We start from the raw sequence: 19,565 nt of genomic DNA on the forward strand, positions 1-19,565 counted from the left end.
TATTTAACTCTGGCAGAGATTGTATCTTGTGTGATCTCTTTAAAGGTAAGGACCCAGATTACTTTTTGCCATCAACACATGTTTTTCCAAGAACCCAGCCGCTCCAGAAAATCTATTTTATTTGCAGAACTATTGCAAAATCTGACACTCCACTTCACTGGAATGCCCTTGTAATTGCCAAATGTTGTCTTGCCTCATGGAAATTCTTGGCCAGACCTATGGATTGCCAGACCTTGCAGCTGTTTACCCTTGAAGTCCAATTCTCCTATAATATCAAAACCAGTGACATTTCTTAATGACCTAATAAGAGTCGGCACTGAGCTAGTTGCCACTGAGGGTCTCAAGACATGATTGCTGCCCTTAAGTAGTTAAGAGTTTATATGAAGACAAACATGTATATTTCAATAGCATATTCAGACTTAAGTGATAATTTAGATAGAAGAGAAACAAAGGCGTGACACAGGGAAAAAAAAAAAAAGCCTATAAGGACTCACCGGAGGGAGACACATCAATTCTACCCTGTTGTTTTGTTGTTGTTGTTGTTGTTTTGAGCCAGTCTGTTGCCCAGGGTGGAGTGCAGTGGCGTGATCTCAGCTCACTGCAACCTCTACCTCCCGGGTTCAATCGATTCTCCTGCCTCAGCCTCCCAACTACCTGGGATTACAGACACCCGCCATCATGCCCGGCTAATTTTTGTATTTTTAGTAGAGATGGGGTTTCACCATGTTGGTCAGGCTGGTCTTGAACTCCTGACCTCAAGTGATCCAGCCACCTCATCCTCCCAAAGTGCTGGGATAACAGGGGTGAGCCACTGCATCTGGCCATTTATCTCTTGACCTGAAATTACTCAATGGCACCATTGAGATTTCTGCCTTGAAAATGGTCCACGTCTTTTTTTTTTTTTTTTTTTTTTTTTTTTTGCGACAGAGTTTCGCTCTTGTTGCTCAGGCTGGAGTGCAATGATGCAATCTCAACTCACTGCAACCTCTGCCTCCTGGGTTCAAATGATTCTCCTGCCTCAGCCTCCTGAGTAGCTGGGATTACAGGCATGTGCCACCACGCCTAGCTAATTTTGTATTTTTAGTAGAGATGGGGTTTCTCCATGTTGGTCAGGCTGGTCTCGAACTCCCAACCTCAGGTGATCCGCCCACCTCGGGCTCCCAAAGTGCTGGGATTACAGGCGTGAGTCACCGCGCCCGGCCCGGTCCACCTCTCTTTACTGCTAATTTTATGTATTGGAGCCTGTACTCTGTCCATTTTGTTTTTAAGTTTTCTAGACCTGGAAAGCATGAACTGGTACCAGGTCACAAAGATACTATTTGTGTTGTCACAACTTATTCTCTTCCTCTAGGATGTTGGGACAGAATATGTGGGATTTCTACTCATCTTCATCTTTCTTCCGGGAATTGGTCTTCACCAAACATACTTTTCTTCTGAGATGAAGAAACTTTGTCAAAAGCAGTCTAATTCAGTCTGGCCAACATGGTGAAACCCTGTCTCTACTAAAATGTGTGTGTGTGTGTGTGTATATATATATATATATATATATATAAATTAGCTGAGCGTGGTAGCATGCACCTGTAATCCCAGCTACTGGGGAGGCTGAAGCAGGATCATCTGAACCTGGGAGGCAGAGTTTGCAGAGAGCTGAGATCACGCCACTGCACTCCAGCCTGGGCAACAGAGTGAGATTGTCTCAAAACAAAAAGACAGTCCAATAGCCACTGTCTCCTATTTCTTCACCTCATATTCCCTGCTCCCTTCTTAACCTTCTACTTTGGCGACTTTATCTTTTTCCCTATGAGAATGAATGTCACCCCACTCCAAGTCTTCAATCAATGTGTTCTAAAAGGAGAGAAAGCCTAAGAGTATGAGTCAACTTTATTCCTGGTACTGAACTTTGTTTGTTCTCATGTTAGTTGCCCTAAGGAACAGGGAAGAGAAGCAAAAGGGAAGTGATTAACAGGTCAAACCTATTTGACTAATTTAAGAGATCAATTTAAAAGAAAATGATAACATACCAAACTTCTCTTGTATGCACATAAGGCATTACTAAGTATTTATTTTATGGTGCTTGACATGTTACAATTACCTTTTTTTCTCCTTTTTTTTTGAGACAGTCTTACTGTATTGCCCTGGCTGGAGTACAGTGGCTTGATCTTGGCTCACTGCAGCCACCGCCTCCCAGGTTCAAGCGATTCTTGTACCTCAGCCTCTCGAGTAGCTGGGACTACAGGTGACCGCCACAATGCCTGGCTAATTTTTGTTGTATTTTTAGTAGAGATGGGGTTTTGCCATGTTGCCCAGGCTGGCCTTGAACTCCTGACCTCAAGTGATCCGCCCATCTCAGCCTCCCAAAGCATTGAGATTACAGGCGTGAGCCATTGTGCCCAGCCACAATTGCCTTTTTTAACCTTGATGTTTGTTTTTTTTTTTTTTTTTTGAGATGGAATCTTACTCTGTTGCCCAGGCTGGAGTGCAGTGACGCAATCTTGGCTCACTGCAACGTCTGCCTCCCGGGTTCAAGTGATTCTCCTGCCTCAGCCCTCCAGAGTAGCTGGAATTACAGGGGCCCACCACCACACCTGGCTAATTTTTTTTGTATTTTTAGTAGAGACAGGGTTTCACCATGTTGCCCAGGCTGGTCTTGAACTACTGGCCTCAAGTAAGCTGCCCGCCTTGGCCTTCCAAAGTGGCGGGATTACAGGTACGAACCACCGTGCTGGGCCAGATGTTGGTTTCTTAAGCAAAAACAGAATCAGGATACCCCAGGAAGTCAACAGACATCTACCCGGTGGCCTCCTAGGTGAAAATGCTCTCCTTCAACTTACCAGGTGTGAGCACTATAACTGTGACCTGTCCTTCTATCTGGACTTTATATTATAATGATTTATGTCTGCACCTATGTCTCCATTAGAATGTAACCTCCTGGAGAAGAGAATTCATTTTCTTGTTCATCTTTACTTCCATCTACATCATCAAGTGTTTCATGTACATGTTAATGTTCAAAAACATTTTTTTAATCAATCAATCAAACTTTGCCAAAGTGGTAGCTTGTCACTATTGCCTAGGTTTGTTGAAGTCTGCCACTCTTCATGCCAGCTAAGAATAATAACACAATAGCAGCTAACCTGTGAAAACCATGAACATAGAGATATGGCAAGGAGTCATGTTGGAAGAATATTCATCCAGACCCTTGCTGAAACAGACCCAGAAAATGGCTCTGTGGAATCACATCCAGAATGGAGCCTATGGAGAACACCCATATTCAACAACAGTGGCTGACTTTCAGCACCCAGCAGACAGCCTCTGAGAGATTTTGTTCTGTGTCTCACCCTCCTCTTATGCAGTGAGGGAAGGGAGACTCTCCAGGCCAGGCAGTAACCCTGAGAGGTTCCCTGACAGAGGATTGCTGAGAGACTGAGCAGATGCAATAGGAATGCCTCTGTTCTTCCCTCACTGCCTATTTTGGCCATCTCCCTGCTTTTAGACTTTGCAGTGGAGGGGCCAGAGGCTTGAGCCAAGTCAAAGATACAGGAGAAGGATCTGGAATCCACCTCAGTGGGTAGGGCCAATTAAGACAAGAGGGGTGTGCACAGAGGGAAATGTTCAGAAAACAAACCTCTCACAAGAATCTGGAGGTATAACAGGGCCAGGTCTTAATACTGAGTTGGTGGGGACTTCACTTTAATAGGTGAATGTTGGAAACAGGTGGCATATGGAAAGAAATCGTAATACCTTGATCACCAGCTTCTACCAGAGGGATCTTGTCTTTTATTGCTGCTGTCAGTACTTTGGGGCCTCATGAGTGAGCTTGGCTGACTAGAACCCTAGTTGGCCTTCAGTGAAGAGAATTAGTAACTGTAGTTTGACTACCCTGATCTGCCCTACCCCTCTTTCCTAGCATCATCTAGAGAACACGCTAGGAAGAGGCTGTGGGTGTAATTGAGTGTATCCAGTGTTCTGTGTCCAGGTACCAGGAGCTCTGGGTCTACCTGAGATTCTTTCCATGTGGCTGAAAAGAGCTGGAAAGAGTGCACCTTGATAGGCAGGGGCTCCAGTTCTCATTATGCTTTCCCAATGTGGCAGCTCCATAATGCTGGAAAAACTCTGTTCCCCCAGGACCCTCTTCCTCTTCTTTGTACTGTAAAGATGCAGGAGAGGAGTTTGTCCATACTGTTCTTTCTCTGTGATCTGCTGTGCAAGGTGTCAGGTAGCACATGCAGGCAGTGAACATTCTTTCCTTGATTTTAAGCTCAGCAGTGACCCGGGGTTCAAAGGTTCTGGGGGCAACTGTCCTCCTTTAAGTCTTGGCTGCTCTACCTATTCTACCGTTATCTTTCACAATTTTTTATCATCAGGAAACTCCCAAGCATTCTGGAAGCTCTGCATGCGAGTGAGAACCACTGCTGTTGCTGTTGCTGTAGCTGCCTGAATCTATGGCAAAAAGCCAAGAAAAAAAAATTGCTTCACACCATGTGCACTGACTCTCCTGCAACTGGCACCGCCAGGGTGTCTGCAGAGCTATGTAAATCTTTCTCCAAGCAGTCTGTCTCTTTGGTAGCTACAGAAACAGTGTTTGTTATCCTTTAGTTTTTGGTAGACAGGCAAAAATCTGATGGCGACAGTCTCTGTTTCTGAAGTTGGAGAGCCAATCAGCAAAACCTTCAGAAAGGAGAAGGCAGCTTCTGCCAGAGGGATCTTGTCTCTTATTGCTGCTTTCAATACTTTGGAGCCTCAGTGAGAGGACTCCCTATGAAACCATGGAATTAAAGTTGTCCTTTCAGATTTTAACCTTGAGATCAATGCACAGTGGGTCAAAGTATAGTTATTCAAAGTCTTAGTAAAAAGGTAAAATGGCTCCCTGGTAGGCAAGATTATGCTATAATCTTAAAATAGGCTCACACCTGTAATCCCAGGACTTCGGGAGGCTGAGGCAGGCAGATCACCTGAGGTCGGGAGTTCGAGACTAGCCTGGGTGACACGGTGAAACCCCGTCTCTACTAAAAATTCAAAATTAGCTGGGCGTGGTGGCACATGCACGTAATCTCAGCTATTCAGGAGGCTGAGGCAGAAGAATCACTTGAACCCAGGAGGCAGAAGTTGCAGTGAGCCAAGATCGCGCCATTGCACTCCAGCCTGGGCAACAAGAGCAAAACTCCGTCTCAAAAAAAAAAAAATGTTTAGGAAGACAGAGTGTCTCAGAGGCAAATGCTGTTGGTGTTTATCCAAGTGTTTGTAGGTAAGAGGTTGCACTAGCCCGTTCCATTCTGGAAGTGGCTGCTTTGGAGTTGAATGGGTTTCAATCTATCATGGCCTGTAAATATTTATTAAATAGGCTGGGCATGGTGGCTCATGCCTGTAATCCCAGCATTTTGGAGGCCAAGGTGGGCGGATCACTTGAGGTCAGGAGTTCAAGACCAGCCTGGCCAACATAATGAAACCCCATCTCTACCCAAAAAAAAACACAAAAATTAACTGGGTGTGGTGGTGCACACCTGTAGTCCCATCTGTTTGGGAGGCTGAGGCAGGAGAATTGCTTGAACCCTGGAGGTGGAGGCTTCAGTGAGCCGAGATTGCACCACTGCACTCTAGCCTGGGTGACACAGTGAGACCCTGTCTCAAAAAAAAAAAAATTGTATTAAATAAAACAGACTCCCTTGTTTACTCTGTAAGCAACCTACTCTTACCATCTGACTTCCCTAGTGCTGCTAACAGAACATGAATGTTTTGACCCTTGGCCATTATAGTTTTCTACTTCTATTCAAAATTTTATGAATAAACTGGTATTCTGCTTTTGAATACCAGCCACTTGAGTCTGCTTTGGGAGATACATCCATAATCTCTGCGTTAGCCGATTGGATTTCTAAGCCTATATGGCTGTGGACCAGAACCTCACCCTGGTGAATCACCAAGGTAAGACCATACGGCAGAGGAACGTTTGGGGTCCATAAAAACTCCCTGACTGGCTGGTTGTCTGTATCCTTCCTACTGAGACTTCTAAAGTTATCAGGCCTAGTGAAGATTATATCTATATTTGAGGAATAGCAGGATAAAATTGTGTTTGGGATTTTGGTTTGGAGTCAGAGAGACTTAGTGTACATCCTTCCATTTTTACCTTAAACAAATTGTCCAATATTTCTGTGCCTTAATCTTCTCATCTGTGAATTGAGGATAATGAGGATGTCTACTTCTTAGAATCATTAAAGAAAAAATGAAACAGCATGTTAAGTACTTCATGTAGTGCCTGACATAAATAGATGTTCAATAACCACTAATTTCTCCATGAGTAGAAAAACTCAAACTATTTTTTCCTCTTCTCTCACACAACAACCAACACAGAAGAGTTCTGTGACCACTTTGTGGGGGATTTTCCCCACAGACCCAGCAGGCAAGTGATTCTGCAACAGACACCAGCTGAATGTGGATGTCCTGTAATTTAATTCAATTCTGACACTACCTGGAGATAGCCTCAGAAACCACAGGTTGAGGACTGCCTTTCAGATTTAAACCTCAGTTCGTAAGATTGCCCCCAACTTCTGAGGCCAATTGCAAGTTACAGGTTGTTTTACCTCTGCTTCAGAGACTCCATGACCCCCTCCTTGAGTTTGATTAATTTATTAGAACAGCTCACAGAACTCAAGGAAACATTTACTTATGCTTACTGGTTTATTATAAAGGATATTATAGTCTGGGTGCCATGGCTGAAGCCTATAATCCCAGCACTTCAGGAGGCCGGGGCAGGTGGATCACTGGAGGTCAGCAGTTCAAGACCAGCCTGGCCAACATGGTGAAACCCCATCTCTACTAAAAATAAAAAAATTAACCAGGCATGGTGGCACATGCCTGTAGTCCCAGCTACTTGGGAGGCTGAGGCAGGAGAATCACTTGACCCAGGAGGCAGAGGTTGCTGTGAGCCAAGATTGTGCCACTGTACTTCAGCCTGGGTGACAGAGTGAGACTCTTGTCTTAAAAAAAAAAAAAAAAAAAAGGATATCATAAAGGATACAGATGAAGAGATGCATAGGACGAAGTACAGGAAAGGACACGGAACTTGCATGCCCTCCACAGGCTTGCCACCCTCTAGGAACCTTCATGTGTTCAACTATCTGGAAGTTCTCCAAACTCAGTTCTTTGGGGGTTTTATGGAAACTCCATTATGCAAGCATGATTGATTACATCTTTGGCCATTGGCGAGCAACTTAATTTTCAGCCCCTCTTCCCTCCCTGGAAGCTGGGGGCTGGGGCTGAAAGTCCCACCCCTCTAATTATGCCTTGGTCTTTCTGGTGACCAGCCCCGAGCCACCAGTAATCTTATTAGCATACAAAACTCATCACTTTGGAAACTGTAAGCCTTTTTTAGAAGTTGTAGGTCAAGAAATGGGGTTGAAAACCAAATATATGTATTAGAGTATCACACTCCTTTTTTATAGCTCTCACTAGATGCCCGGTATTGTGCTGAGCACTGATAAACTTGTCCAAAGTCAAACACTTGGCAAGTGGTAGAACCAGGAGTTGAACCAGGCCAAAGCTTATGTATTTGACTAGTGGGTTAAACTGTCTCTGACAGTTTAACAAATATAGCAAAACTTGCAGTTCCAAAGTGTTCTGTGCCTTTTAAAGGAATAGATTTGGAAGAATATATATTTATTCCTAAGTTTACTTGAAGCTCTTCTTTTGGAATTACCTGAGAAATCCGTGATATATTTTTTGAACATCCTTAACAAGGACAAATTTTTGTTCTTTAAGATTTGATCTTCTTAATAACCACAACTTGCTTAGTGACAAGCACAGTAAATAAGGTGGAAAGTCACAATAGGTGTTTTAGTCCACTTTTTGTTGCTATAACTGAATCTGAGACTTGAGAATTCATGAAGGACAGAGGTTTATTTTTTACAGTCTGGAGGCTGAGAGATTCAAGAGCATGATGCCAACATTTGGTGAGGCATCTTGGCATCATAGCAAGGCAGAGGGCATCAATCACATGGTGAGAGGGCAAGAGCATACATGTCACCTCAGGCCTCTCTTCCTCTTCTTTTTTTTTTTTTCTGTCTTTTTGAGACAGTGTCTCATTCTGTCACCCAGGCTGGAGTGCAATAGCGTGATCTTAGCTCACTGCAACCTCCACCTCCCAGGTTCAAGCAATTCTCCTGCCTCAGCCTCCTGAGTAGCTGGGATTACACGCATGTGCCACCACGCCTAGTTAATTTTTATTTTATTTTATTTTATTTTTGAGATGGAGTAGTATCTCCTGAGTAGCTGGTATTACAGGCACATGCCACAATGCCTGGCTAATTTTGTATTTTTAGTAGAGACAGGGTTTCTCCATGTTGGTCAGGCAGGTCCAAAACTCCCGACCTCAGGTGATCCGCCCGCCTTCGCCTCCCAAAGTGCTGGGATTATGGCCGTGAGCCACGGTGCCTGGCCATTATTTGGTATTTTTAGTAGAGAGGGAGTTTCACCGTATTGGCCAGGCTGGTCCGGAACTCCTGACTTTATAATCAGCCTGCCTCTCCTCCGAAAGTGCTGAGATTACAGGTGAGAGCCGCCACACCTGGCCCTCTTTGTCTTCTTTTAAAGCCAGTCACATCTTGGAGGCCCCACCCTGTTGACTTTACCTATTATCTAATCCTGATTACATCCCAAAGGCCCCACTTCTAATCAACATATGTGTTAGGGATTAAAGTTTGCAATACATAAAATTTGGGAGACACATTCATATCATAGCAATACGAAATACCGTCTTTGGTGGAAAAACATGTGGCTTAGAACGCAATTCTTTTTTTTGAGACAGAATCTCGCTCTGTCGGCCAGGCTGGAGTGCAGTGGCGCGATCTCGGCTCACTGCAAGCTCCGCCTCCCGGGTTCACGCCATTCTCCTGCCTCAGCCTGCCGAGTAGCTGGGACTACAGGCGCCCGCCACAACGCCCGGCTGATTTTTTGTGTTTTTAGTAGAGACGGGGTTTCACCGTGTTAGCCAGGATGGTCTTGATATCCTGACCTCGTGATCCACCCGCCTTGGCCTCCCAAAGTGCTGGGATTACAGGCGTGAGCCACCGCGCCCTACTAGAACGCAATTCTATGGTTTTGATGGAAGTAGCAAAATACTACATCACAAATCAGTATCTATTGTTGCTGACTTTACTTTCCTATCACATTAGCCTTGTATTAGATGAAGTAAAGAAATATGAGTTGCCGGGCGCGGTGGCTCACGCCTGTAATCCCAGCACTTTGGGAGGCTGAGGCGGGCGGATCACAAGGACAGGAGATCGAGACCATCCTGGCTAACACGGTGAAACCCCGTCTCTACTAAAAATACAAAAAATTAGCTGGGCGCGGTGCCGGGCGCCTGTGGTCCCAGCTACTCGGGAGGCTGAAGCAAGAGAATGGCGTGGGCCCGGGAAGCGGAGCTTGCAGTGAGCGGAGATCGCGCCACTGCACTCCAGCCTGGGCAACAAAGCAAGACTCCGTCTCCAAAAAAAAAAAAAAAAGAAAGAAAGAAATATGAGTTTATATTAGTAAATTAGGTTCTAGAAATGCATTAAATTGTAACTAAAAATTAATTGATGGATAAAGCTTGGCTCACTGCAACCTCTGCCTCCTGGGTTCAAGCAGTTCTCTGCCTCAGTCTCCCAAGTAGCTGGGAGTATAGGCGCTCGCCACCACGCCCAGCTAATTTTTGTATTTTTAGTGAAAACAGGGTTTCATCATCTTGGCCAGGCTGGTCTTGAACTCCTGACCTCGTAATCCACTTGCCTTGGCCTGCCAAAGTGTTGTGATTACAGGCGTGAGCCACCGCACCCAGCCTGATAGATTTCTTTAAATTTTTAATATGTAATCACAAGGGGAGAGAATTCAGTTTGTTCTGTATTGTAGCAAGGGATAGGATAAGAAAAGTAGGTGTTGATATAGATTTTAGATCAGAATAAAAAAGAACTGTGTAATAGTGACCAAAAACTAAAAGTCATATGAGGTTTCAGCAAAAAGAGATTCCCCATCACTTGAGGCATTCCTGCAGAAACAAACAGAAGGACAAAATAACTTATTTTTCCCCAACTTATTCTTTCTTCCCAAGAGACAGCTTAAGCCATGATGGAGCTGATGGCTGGTGGAGCCTTATCAGATCATATTTATCATCATTACCATCATCTGAAAGCAACCTTGAAGCACTCATAAGTGCTGTGAAGCTAGGGTGACTAATTTTCCAATTTGCCCAGGACAGAGAAATTTCCTGGTGTGTGGGACTTACTCCAGTTTTAGCATTGGGAATGTCCTAGCAAACTGAAAAGAGTTGATTACCTCTGAGCTGAGGGAGTTTTAAATAAAATGGGTCTGTTAAGACATGATTGAGACAAACATAAAAGATATGCAGAGAGTCAAACCTTTTTTGTTTGTTTGTTTGTTTTTGAGACAGAGTCTTGCTCTGTTGCCCAGGCGGGAGTGCAGTGGTGTACTCTTGGCTCACTGCAGTCTCTGCCTCCCAAGTTCAAGCGATTCTCCTGCCTCAGCCTCCAGAGTAGCTGGGATTACAGGCATGCTATCATGCCCGACTAATTTTTGTAGTTTTAGTAGAGATGGGGTTTCACCATGTTTGCCAGGCTGGTTTCGAACTCCTGACCTCAGGTGATCCTCCTGCCTCAGCCTCCCAAAGTGCTGGGATTACAGGTGTGAGCCACCGCACCCAGCCTGTCAAACCTTCTTTGAACCAACATATGAATAAATGAAGGCATTAACTTTTCTCTCCCATGTGAGTGAAATTTGTAGATATTTGAAGCTTACTCTTCAAATGCCAACAAATGTATACTTACTAGATTTTAAATGTCCTGAGACACATTAAGTATAGTTCCCTATGATGTTTATCAAAGAATATAAAAGATAGATTTGCCTTTTTTGTTTGTTTTTTGAGATGGAGTTTCGCTCTTGTTGCCCAGGCTGGAGTGCAATGGCACGATCCCAGCTCATCGCAACCTCTGCCTCCTGGGTTTAAGCGATTCTCCTTCCTCAGTCTCCTAAGTAGCTGGGATTACAGGCATGCGCCACCACGCCTGGCTAATTTTGTATTTTAAGTAGAGATGGCATTTCTCCATGTTGGTCAGGCTGGTCTCAAACTTCTGACCTCAGGTGATCTGCCTGCCTCAGCCTCCCTAGGCATGAGCCACCGTGCCCGGCCTTTTTTTTGAGACAGAGTTTTGCTCTTGTTACCCAGGCTCGAGTGCAGTGGCGCAATCTCGGCTCACTGCAACCTCCACCTCCTGGGTTCAAGCAATTCTCCAGCCTCAACTACTGGAGTAGCTGGGATTACAGGTGCTCACCACCATGCCCAGCTAATTTTTGTATTTTTAGTAGAGATGGGGTTTCGCCATATTGGCCAAGCTGGTCTCGAACTTCTGACCTCAGGTGATCTGCCCACTTCAGCTTCCTGAAGTGCTGGGATTACAGGCCTGAGCCACCACGCCCGGTGATTTGCCTTTTTTGATAATATATCAGTAAGTAATGACAATTGGAATATAGGGCAATAAAGCAAAATAGTTAAGGTTTAAAGTATGACAGAGGTTGTTTTGAGCTTGCTTCTGTCAATTACTATACATGTAGCCTTTGCCAAGTTACTTTATCTGGGTTTTGGTTTTCTCAGCTGTAAACTGGGAGTAATAACTACACTATTACATAGACTAGTGCCCAGTAGGCCATAATAAGCACCCAGTAAATAATAAATGGTAGGAATTTTATAATTGTTGTTAATAACTTCCAGAATTGTTGTCTGGGCTAAATAGCTGCAGTCTTGACCTCCCAGGCTCAAGTGGCAATCAATCCTCCCACCTCAGCCTCCTGCATAGCTGGAACTTTAGCCAAATGCCACTATGCCCAGCTATTTTTTTTATTTTTTAAATTTTTTTTTAGTTTTTGAGAGATGGGGTCTTACTATGTTACCCAGACTGGTCTCAAACACCTGGACTCAAATGAGCCTCCTGCCTTGGCCCTCCAAACTGCTGGGATTGTAGATGTGAGCCATCGTGCCCTGCCATGTGTGCTTTTTGATGGCTCATTTATATCTAGGCCCTAAACTGTATTCCAAATACTTGGGAGTTCTGGAATACCACACTACCTCTAAGTGCGGTATTATAAAAATTGATTAATCTGACATTTTTACCAGCAGTTTCAAGTTAAAATGTTCCTTTTCAAATATAATTTTACAAAGGCTCTTCTCTTTGTTCTACAACCCATTTTGTCCAAAAATTTCTTATTCTTCTCTTAATGTTCCTCAAATACGGAAGGACCACTTGGACACTGAACTTTGCTTTCTCAGGGAAGCCCAGGAGAAGAACATTCCTAAAGCACAAGAATGAGACTTTTAAGACAGTAATTGCTTTTCCCCTTTAACTTTACCCTTAATCTTATACTGAAAAAGCAGTAGATAAAGGGGCATGCATGATCCTAAAAGAGAAGGTGCTATGTGAATAAAGGAACGTGAAGGCACATTTGACACGGCTTGCTGACTTTCTCTACCCGTCTCTCTCCTCCACTTACCTGCAGAACTGACGATGCCACCTCAAATCTGTTGGTCACCATCCAATCAACTACACTCCTTACTTTAGGACTGGACACAGAGTCCCCATTAAAGTCATTCTCTTAAATCCATAGCACTCCCCTAAGGTGTTCCCTTAGAGAGAGTAAATACTTCAGAAAAACAGATAAAGTCAAGAATACTGGCATTATTCACATGTCTATTTGAAAGTTGTGGATTTTTTTAAAATCTTGCCAGTCCAAAGTAAACCTATTTGAAAGTGACCAGTGACCACTGAGAGTTGGCCTCCTGTCTAAAGGTTTAGCTGTAAGTAAACAATCTAAAAAAAAAAAAAAAAAAAAAAAAAGAAAGACCTTGTTTTTGTTTTTGATCACACTGTTCAAAGAAGGTTTTTTGTGGGTAAAAGTTCACTAGGCTGAAATAATAGAAACATTGGAGAGTGGAATATGACCTTTACCCTTAAAGCAGGGGGCCTTAGTTTATTTTTGCTAGCCTCCTTCATGGGAGAACGTGGACACTGCTTGTCTCGCTTCTCAGAATATTTTGCAAGTTGATCGGCCGGGCATGGTGACTCACGCCTGTAATCCCAGCACTTTGGGAGGCCGAGGCGGGCGGATCACGAGGTCAGGATATCAAGACCATCCTTGCTAACACTGTGAAACCTCATCTCTACTAAAAACACAAAAAAATTAGCCGGGCGTGGCAGCATGTGCCTGTAGTCCCAGCTACTCGGGAGGCTGGGGCAGGAGAATCACTTGAACTCGGGAGGAGGAGGTTGCAGTGAGTCAAGATCGCGCCGTAGCACTTCAGCCTGGGTGGCAGAGCAAGACTCCATCTCAAAAAAAAAAAAAAGATTATTTTGCAAGTTGATATTTGATATGAGGAGAACCAACTGAAGATAATATGTTAAGCAGTTGGGCATCTATCTAGGTCTAGGAAAAGGGAACAAATTTCAGAAGGGCTGGTCTTCACTTGACAAATAACCTCCCAAATCATCTGTAATGATTAAAAAGCAAAAGGAGGCTGGGTGCGGTGGCTCATGCCTGTAATCCCAGCACTTTGGGAGACCGAGGCAGGCAGATCACAAGGTCAGGAGTTTGAGACCAGCCTGGCCAACACAGTGAAACCCCATCTCTACTAAAAATACAAAAATTAGCCGGGTGTGGTGGCATGTGCTTGTAGTCCCAGCTATTCGGGAGGCTGAGGCAGGAGAATCACTTGAAACCCGAAAGGTGGAGGTTACAGCAAGCTGAGACCACGCCATTGCACTCCAGCCTGGGTGACAGAGTGAGACTCGGTCTCAAAAAAAAAAAAAAAAAAAAGCAAAAGAAGGCGGGGTGCAGTGGCTCACACCTGTATTCCCAGTACTTTTGGAGGGAGAGTCAGGTGGATCACCTATGTTCAGGAATTTGAGACCAGTGTGACCAACATGGTGAAACCCATCTCTATTAAAAATACAAAAAATTAGCCAGGCGTGGTGGCACACACCTGTAATCCCAGCTACTCGGGAAGCTGAGTCAGGAGAATCGCTTGAACCCGGGAGGCGGAGGTTGCAGTGAGTCGAGATCGCGCCATTGCACTCCAGCCTGGGTAACAAGAGTGACTCTCTGTCTCAAAAAATTAAAATAAAATAAAAAATAAGTAAAAATAAAAAGCAAAAAGTAAGAGGAATTTTTCCACTCCCATGGCTCTGTATCTATCTTGCTACAGATTGCTATAAAAACCACCCAGAAGCCGGGCGCAGTGGTTCACGCCTGTAACCCCAGCATTTTGGGAGGCCAAGGCAGGCAGATCACGAGGTCAAAAGATTGAGAATATCCTGGCTAACACAGTGAAACCCCATCTGTACTAAAAATACAAAAACTTAACTGGGCGTGGTGGCACGTGCCTGTAATCCCAGCTACTTGAGAGACTGAGGCAGGAGAATCCCTTGAACCGGGAGGCAGAGGTTGCAGTGAGCTGAGATGGCGCCACTGCACTCCAACCTGGGTGACAGAGCAAGACTCCGTCTCAAAAAAAAATAAAAGAGAAACCACCCAGAACTGAAAAAGAGAATACAGCTATTCTGACCCATCCTCTGATTTAAACCTTACTTTTGAACCTTTATTCAAGAGATAGCAATAAGAACTTAATCCTTCATTACTGAGACTCTAAGGGAGGTCAAAATTACAATTTCAGGAGTATAAAGCTAATTATTAATACATGCCCATGAGTTTGCCTGTGTGTTTTGGTTGGGGCAATGATAGGTCCTAAATTATCTGGAAAGGTCCAGATTTCGTATTTTATTTCCTAAGTCCTTTATTCCTCAGATCATGAAGTTCAGAAAATTTTCAATTGGAAACTATGATTATTTGAGTTATAGTCTCATAAGCTCTATTAACAATAATGATAAACATGACTGGGTGTGAAGGCTCATGCCTGTAATCTCAGCACTTTGGGAGGCCAAGGAGGGTGGATCACCTGAGGTCAGGAGTTTGAGACCAGCCTGGCCAACATGGTGAAACCCCATCTCTACTAAAAATACAGAAATCAGCCGGATGTGGTGGCATGCGCCTGTAATCCCAGCTGCTTGGGAGGCTGAGGCAGGAGAATGGCTTGAACCTGGGAGGCAGAGGTTGTAGTGAGCTGAGATCCTGCCACTGCACTCCAGTCTGGATGACAGAGCAAGACTCCGTCTCAAGTAAATAAATAAATAAATAATGATAAACAAAGCTGTTTTAGGCTAAGGAAAGGCTGTTGAAGAGCAAATAGTCATCTTCCAGCCCATTATAACATTTTACCAACATAGTAACAGTCATATCCCCTATGTGGTTTTAATGCATACTAAAAGAATAGGGGGCCGGGCGCGGTGGCTCAAGCCTGTAATCCCAGCACTCTGGGAGGCCGAGGCGGGCGGATCACGAGGTCAGGAGATCGAGACCATCCTGGCTAACACGGTGAAACCCCGTCTCTACTAAAAAAAATACAAAAAACTAGCCGGGCGAGGTGGCGGGCGCCTGTAGTCCCAGCTACTTGGGAGGCTGAGGCAGGAGAATGGCGTAAACCCGGGAGGCGGAGCTTGCAGTGAGCTGAGATCCGGCCACTGCACTCCAGCCTGGGCGACAGAGCGAGACTCCGTCTCAAAAAAAAAAAAAAAAAAAAAAAAAAAAAAGAATAGGGGCCGGGCATGGTGGCTCACGCCTGTAATCTCAGCACTTTGGAAGGCCGAGGTGGGCAAATCACGAGGTCGGGAATTCCAGACCAGCCTGGACAACATGGTGAAACCCCATTTCTACTAAAAATACAAAAATTAGCCGGGTGTGGTGGTGCACGCCTGTAATCGCAGCTACTCGGAGTAGCTGAGGCTGAGGCAAGAGAATCACTTGAACCTGGGAGGCGGAGGTTGCAGTCAGCCAAGATCGTGCCATTGCACTTCAGCCTGGTCGAGAGAGCGAGACTTTGTCTCAAAAAAAAAAAAAAAAAAAAAAAAAAGAATACCACTTAGCATGACTACTGCTAGAATTAGTCTCTCTTAGTCTCTCGCCTTACTCTAGTGTAGGTGGAGGGTTATCATTTTATGTCCCTTCTGAGTTATCACCCTAGTACTTGGAAATTGCATGCTGTTCCCGGGTGCCTAGTACATCATATGCTCCCCGCCAACCATCTGCTCCATCATGGGTCCCCCACTCACTTAATTGCAGATCACGGCCCCAAACTCCTGGACGCACTTCTTTTGTAGGATATTATTCCCCGTGATGGGTGTAGCGTAAGAGTAAATGTGAGGCAAGGCACAGTTTTCTTTAGTTCTTCATCCCCTTATTCTCTACACCTTCACCACATAAGGTAGTAGTATAAGTCTATTAGACTTAGTGAATGGTTGAAGTAACTGAAGGAAATAATACTTTAGGAAGAGGGAAAAATTAAACATAACACAATCTGCTCTGGTTGCACAATTATAGTGCATTTGATAGGTAGGAGCTCTATTTAAACTGTCTTCCTAGAAATTCCATCAATACTTTCACTTAATCTCATTCATTAGGAACTTAGACTCATGGCCACACAGACTCACTGCTTTAAGAATAAAGTCTATATTCCACTCTCAAATTTCTCATGTCACTATGGTTTTAGCTTAATGAACTTTTACCACAAAAGACTCTACAAGGGAGGTGAGCAAAATGAGTCCCTTGTCCTGCAACTACCACCATAAGAGGAAGTCAGGTGTTGGGAAACAAAATGAGATTAGTTATACTAATTGATCAAGTTATGGATTTCTTTGTACATCCAAGTTTTAGTTTATCAATGGTGGTCTTGCTAAATGACCTTTCTGATTGTCCCAGGAAACCTAACAAGATATTACTTCCTTCCCAAGGGGTTGCCTTGTAGAAAATCTAATTTATAATCTTTTTACCCTACCCACAGGTCTGACAGCCCTGCCATTTCCTAACTTCTGCTGTGTGGCCATCCACCTACCTTTGGGAACCTCCAATCAATACCCACAGAGTTGCTCTCATCCTGGGAACTCTCTCTTGCCTCTCCCCGTGGTTCATTCTCCAAGTCTGAGTTATTTGGTCAAAAAAAACCCAAATGCTTCAGAAAACTCTCGCAAGCTTGTCATAGCTTTTGATGTTCCAGGCCACAGAAGAGCCCAGGTTGGTACATGGACCCTCCAAGTGTTTGTTTCCTCACCACTGTGAGTGACAAATATGCCTCTTTATCCTTAAAATTGTCCAGCCAGTAACTGTTGGAACACACTGACCTAAATCCACACATGCAAACACACCTTTCAAGGGCAAATGTTAATTCACAAAGACAATTGTAAAGCGTAAACTAAAGTTCACAAATGAGAGCTGCCTTTGAAGTGAATTCAGCCCACCGACATCTTTGATTAGCACCATGTGTTGTTGCTGTTTTAAATTTTTATTTGTTTGTTTAGACAGAGTTTCACTCTTGTTGCCCAGGCTGGAGTGCAATGGTATGACCTTGGCTCACCACAACCTCCGCCTCCTGGGTTCAAGCAATTCTCCTGCCTCAACCTCCTGAGTAGCTGGGATTACAGGCATGTGGCACCATCCCTGGCTAATTTTGTATTTTTAGTACAGACAGGGTTTTTCCATGTTGGTCAGGCTGGTCTCGAACTCCTGACCTCAGGTGATCCACCCACCTCGGCCTCCCAAGGTGCTGGGATTACAGATGTGAGCCACCATGCCCGGCCCTTAAAATTATTTTTAATGTCTTTAGAAGAGGCATGCAATTTTGGACAGGTGCAGTGGCTCATGACTGTAATCCCAGCACTTTGGGAGGCCTAGGCGGGTGGATCACCTGAGGTCAGGAGTTGGAGACCAGCCTGGGCCAACATGGTGAAACCCCATCTCTACTAAAAATACAAAAATTAGCTGGCCATGGCAGTGGGCACCTGTAATCCCAGCTACTCGAGAGGCTGAGGCAGGAGAATTGCTTAAACCCAGGAGGTGGAGGTTGCAGTGAGCCTAGATCGCACCATTGCACTGAGCCTAGATCGCACCATTGCACTGAAGCCTGGGTGACAAGAGCAAGACTCCATTTAAAAAAAAAAAAAAAAAGGCCGGGCGCGGTGGCTCAAGCCTGTAATCCCAGCACTTTGGGAGGCCGAGATGGGCGGATCACGAGGTCAGGAGATCGAGACCATCCTGGCGAACACGGTGAAACCCCGTCTCTACTAAAAAATACAAAAAACTAGCCGGGCGAGGCGGCGGGCGCCTGTAGTCCTAGCTACTCGGGAGGCTGAGGCAGGAGAATGGCGTAAACCCGGGGGGCGGAGCTTGCAGTGAGCTGAGATCTGGCCACTGCACTCTAGCCCGGGCGACAGAGCCAGACTCCGTCTCAAAAAAAAAAAAAAAAAAAAAAAAAAAAAAAGAAGAGCCATGCAATTTCCATTCCCCACCCACCGCCGTCTCTACTCCTCCGTATTATATCTGATTGCTTCACCCATTTATAGTACTAGCCTGTCCTCTGAAATAATTGGAGTTTCAGATCCCTGAATCTAAACCTGTAAGCAGGAAAATAGATATTTTCCTAATGCCCTATAATACATAAACATGTTTCCTTTTTCTCCTTCTGCTTTTATTTTTTTGAGATGGAGTCTCATTCTGTTGCCCAGGCTGGAGTGCAGTGGCGCAATTTTGGCTCACTGCAACCTCCACCTCCCAACTTCAAGTGATTCTTCTGCCTCAGCTTCCCAAGTAGCTGGGACTAGAGGCACCTGTCACCACACCCAGCTAATTTTGTATTTTTAGTAGAGGTGGAGTTTCACCATATTTGCCAGGCTGGTCTCGAACTCCCAACCTCAGGTGATCCACCCATCTCAGCCTCCCAAAGTGTTGGGATTACAGGTGTGAGCCACTGTGCCTGGCAAGAAGGAACATTTATGGGTGGTTGGGTGTAGTAGTTAAGAATGGTTCCACAGAGGCCAGGCACAGTGGCTCATGCCTGTAATCCCAACACTTAGGGGGGCCAAGGTAGGTGGATTGCCTGAGGCTGGGAGTTCGAGACCAGCCTGGACAACATGGTGAAACCCCGTTTCTACTACAAATACAAAAACTTAGCTGGGCGTGGTGGTGGGCACCTGTAATCCCAAATACTCGAGAGGCTGAGGCAGGAGAATCGCTTCAACCCAGCAGGGGGAGGTTGTAGTGAGCCGAGATTGCGCTATAGCACTCCAGCCGGGGCGAAAAGAGTAAAACTCCATCTCAAATAAATAAATAAATATGGAAAGGGGGATGGCTAGAACGAACTCTGCAGTGCTGGATCAGAATTGGAAATATCAATGTGAGCACATAGTTTTATAAATTGTGTGTGTGTGTGCATATGTGTGCATTTGTTTGTTTGTATTAGTGTGATAGTCTGTCCTCTGAAAGGGCCTACAAGCTATGATACTCCAGTACAAATTAGTACACCTAGAACCCAGATTGTTCTAAATACAATTCTCCCTAAAGGAACCAGGGTTTTCTTTTTTGTTTTTTTTTTTTTCTTTTGAGACAGAGTCTCGCTCTTGTCACTCAGGCTGGAGTGCGATGCTTCAATCTTG

General features: G+C 44.7%; 1 protein-coding gene and 1 long non-coding RNA gene across 2 annotated transcripts in view; one reads left to right on the forward strand and one right to left on the reverse strand.

Moving 5' to 3' along the window:
• ST7L (suppression of tumorigenicity 7 like) overlaps positions 1-19,565 on the reverse strand; it is an 843,199-nt gene that overhangs the window by 459,138 nt on the left and 364,496 nt on the right. The window lies entirely within an intron of this gene.
• The window catches only part of LOC126930544 (uncharacterized), a 48,626-nt gene that overhangs the window by 2,075 nt on the left and 26,986 nt on the right, over positions 1-19,565 (forward strand). The window lies entirely within an intron of this gene.

The sequence above is a fragment of the Macaca thibetana genome, chromosome 1 (genome assembly GCF_024542745.1).
Source record: "Macaca thibetana thibetana isolate TM-01 chromosome 1, ASM2454274v1, whole genome shotgun sequence".
Taxonomy (NCBI): domain Eukaryota; kingdom Metazoa; phylum Chordata; class Mammalia; order Primates; family Cercopithecidae; genus Macaca; species Macaca thibetana.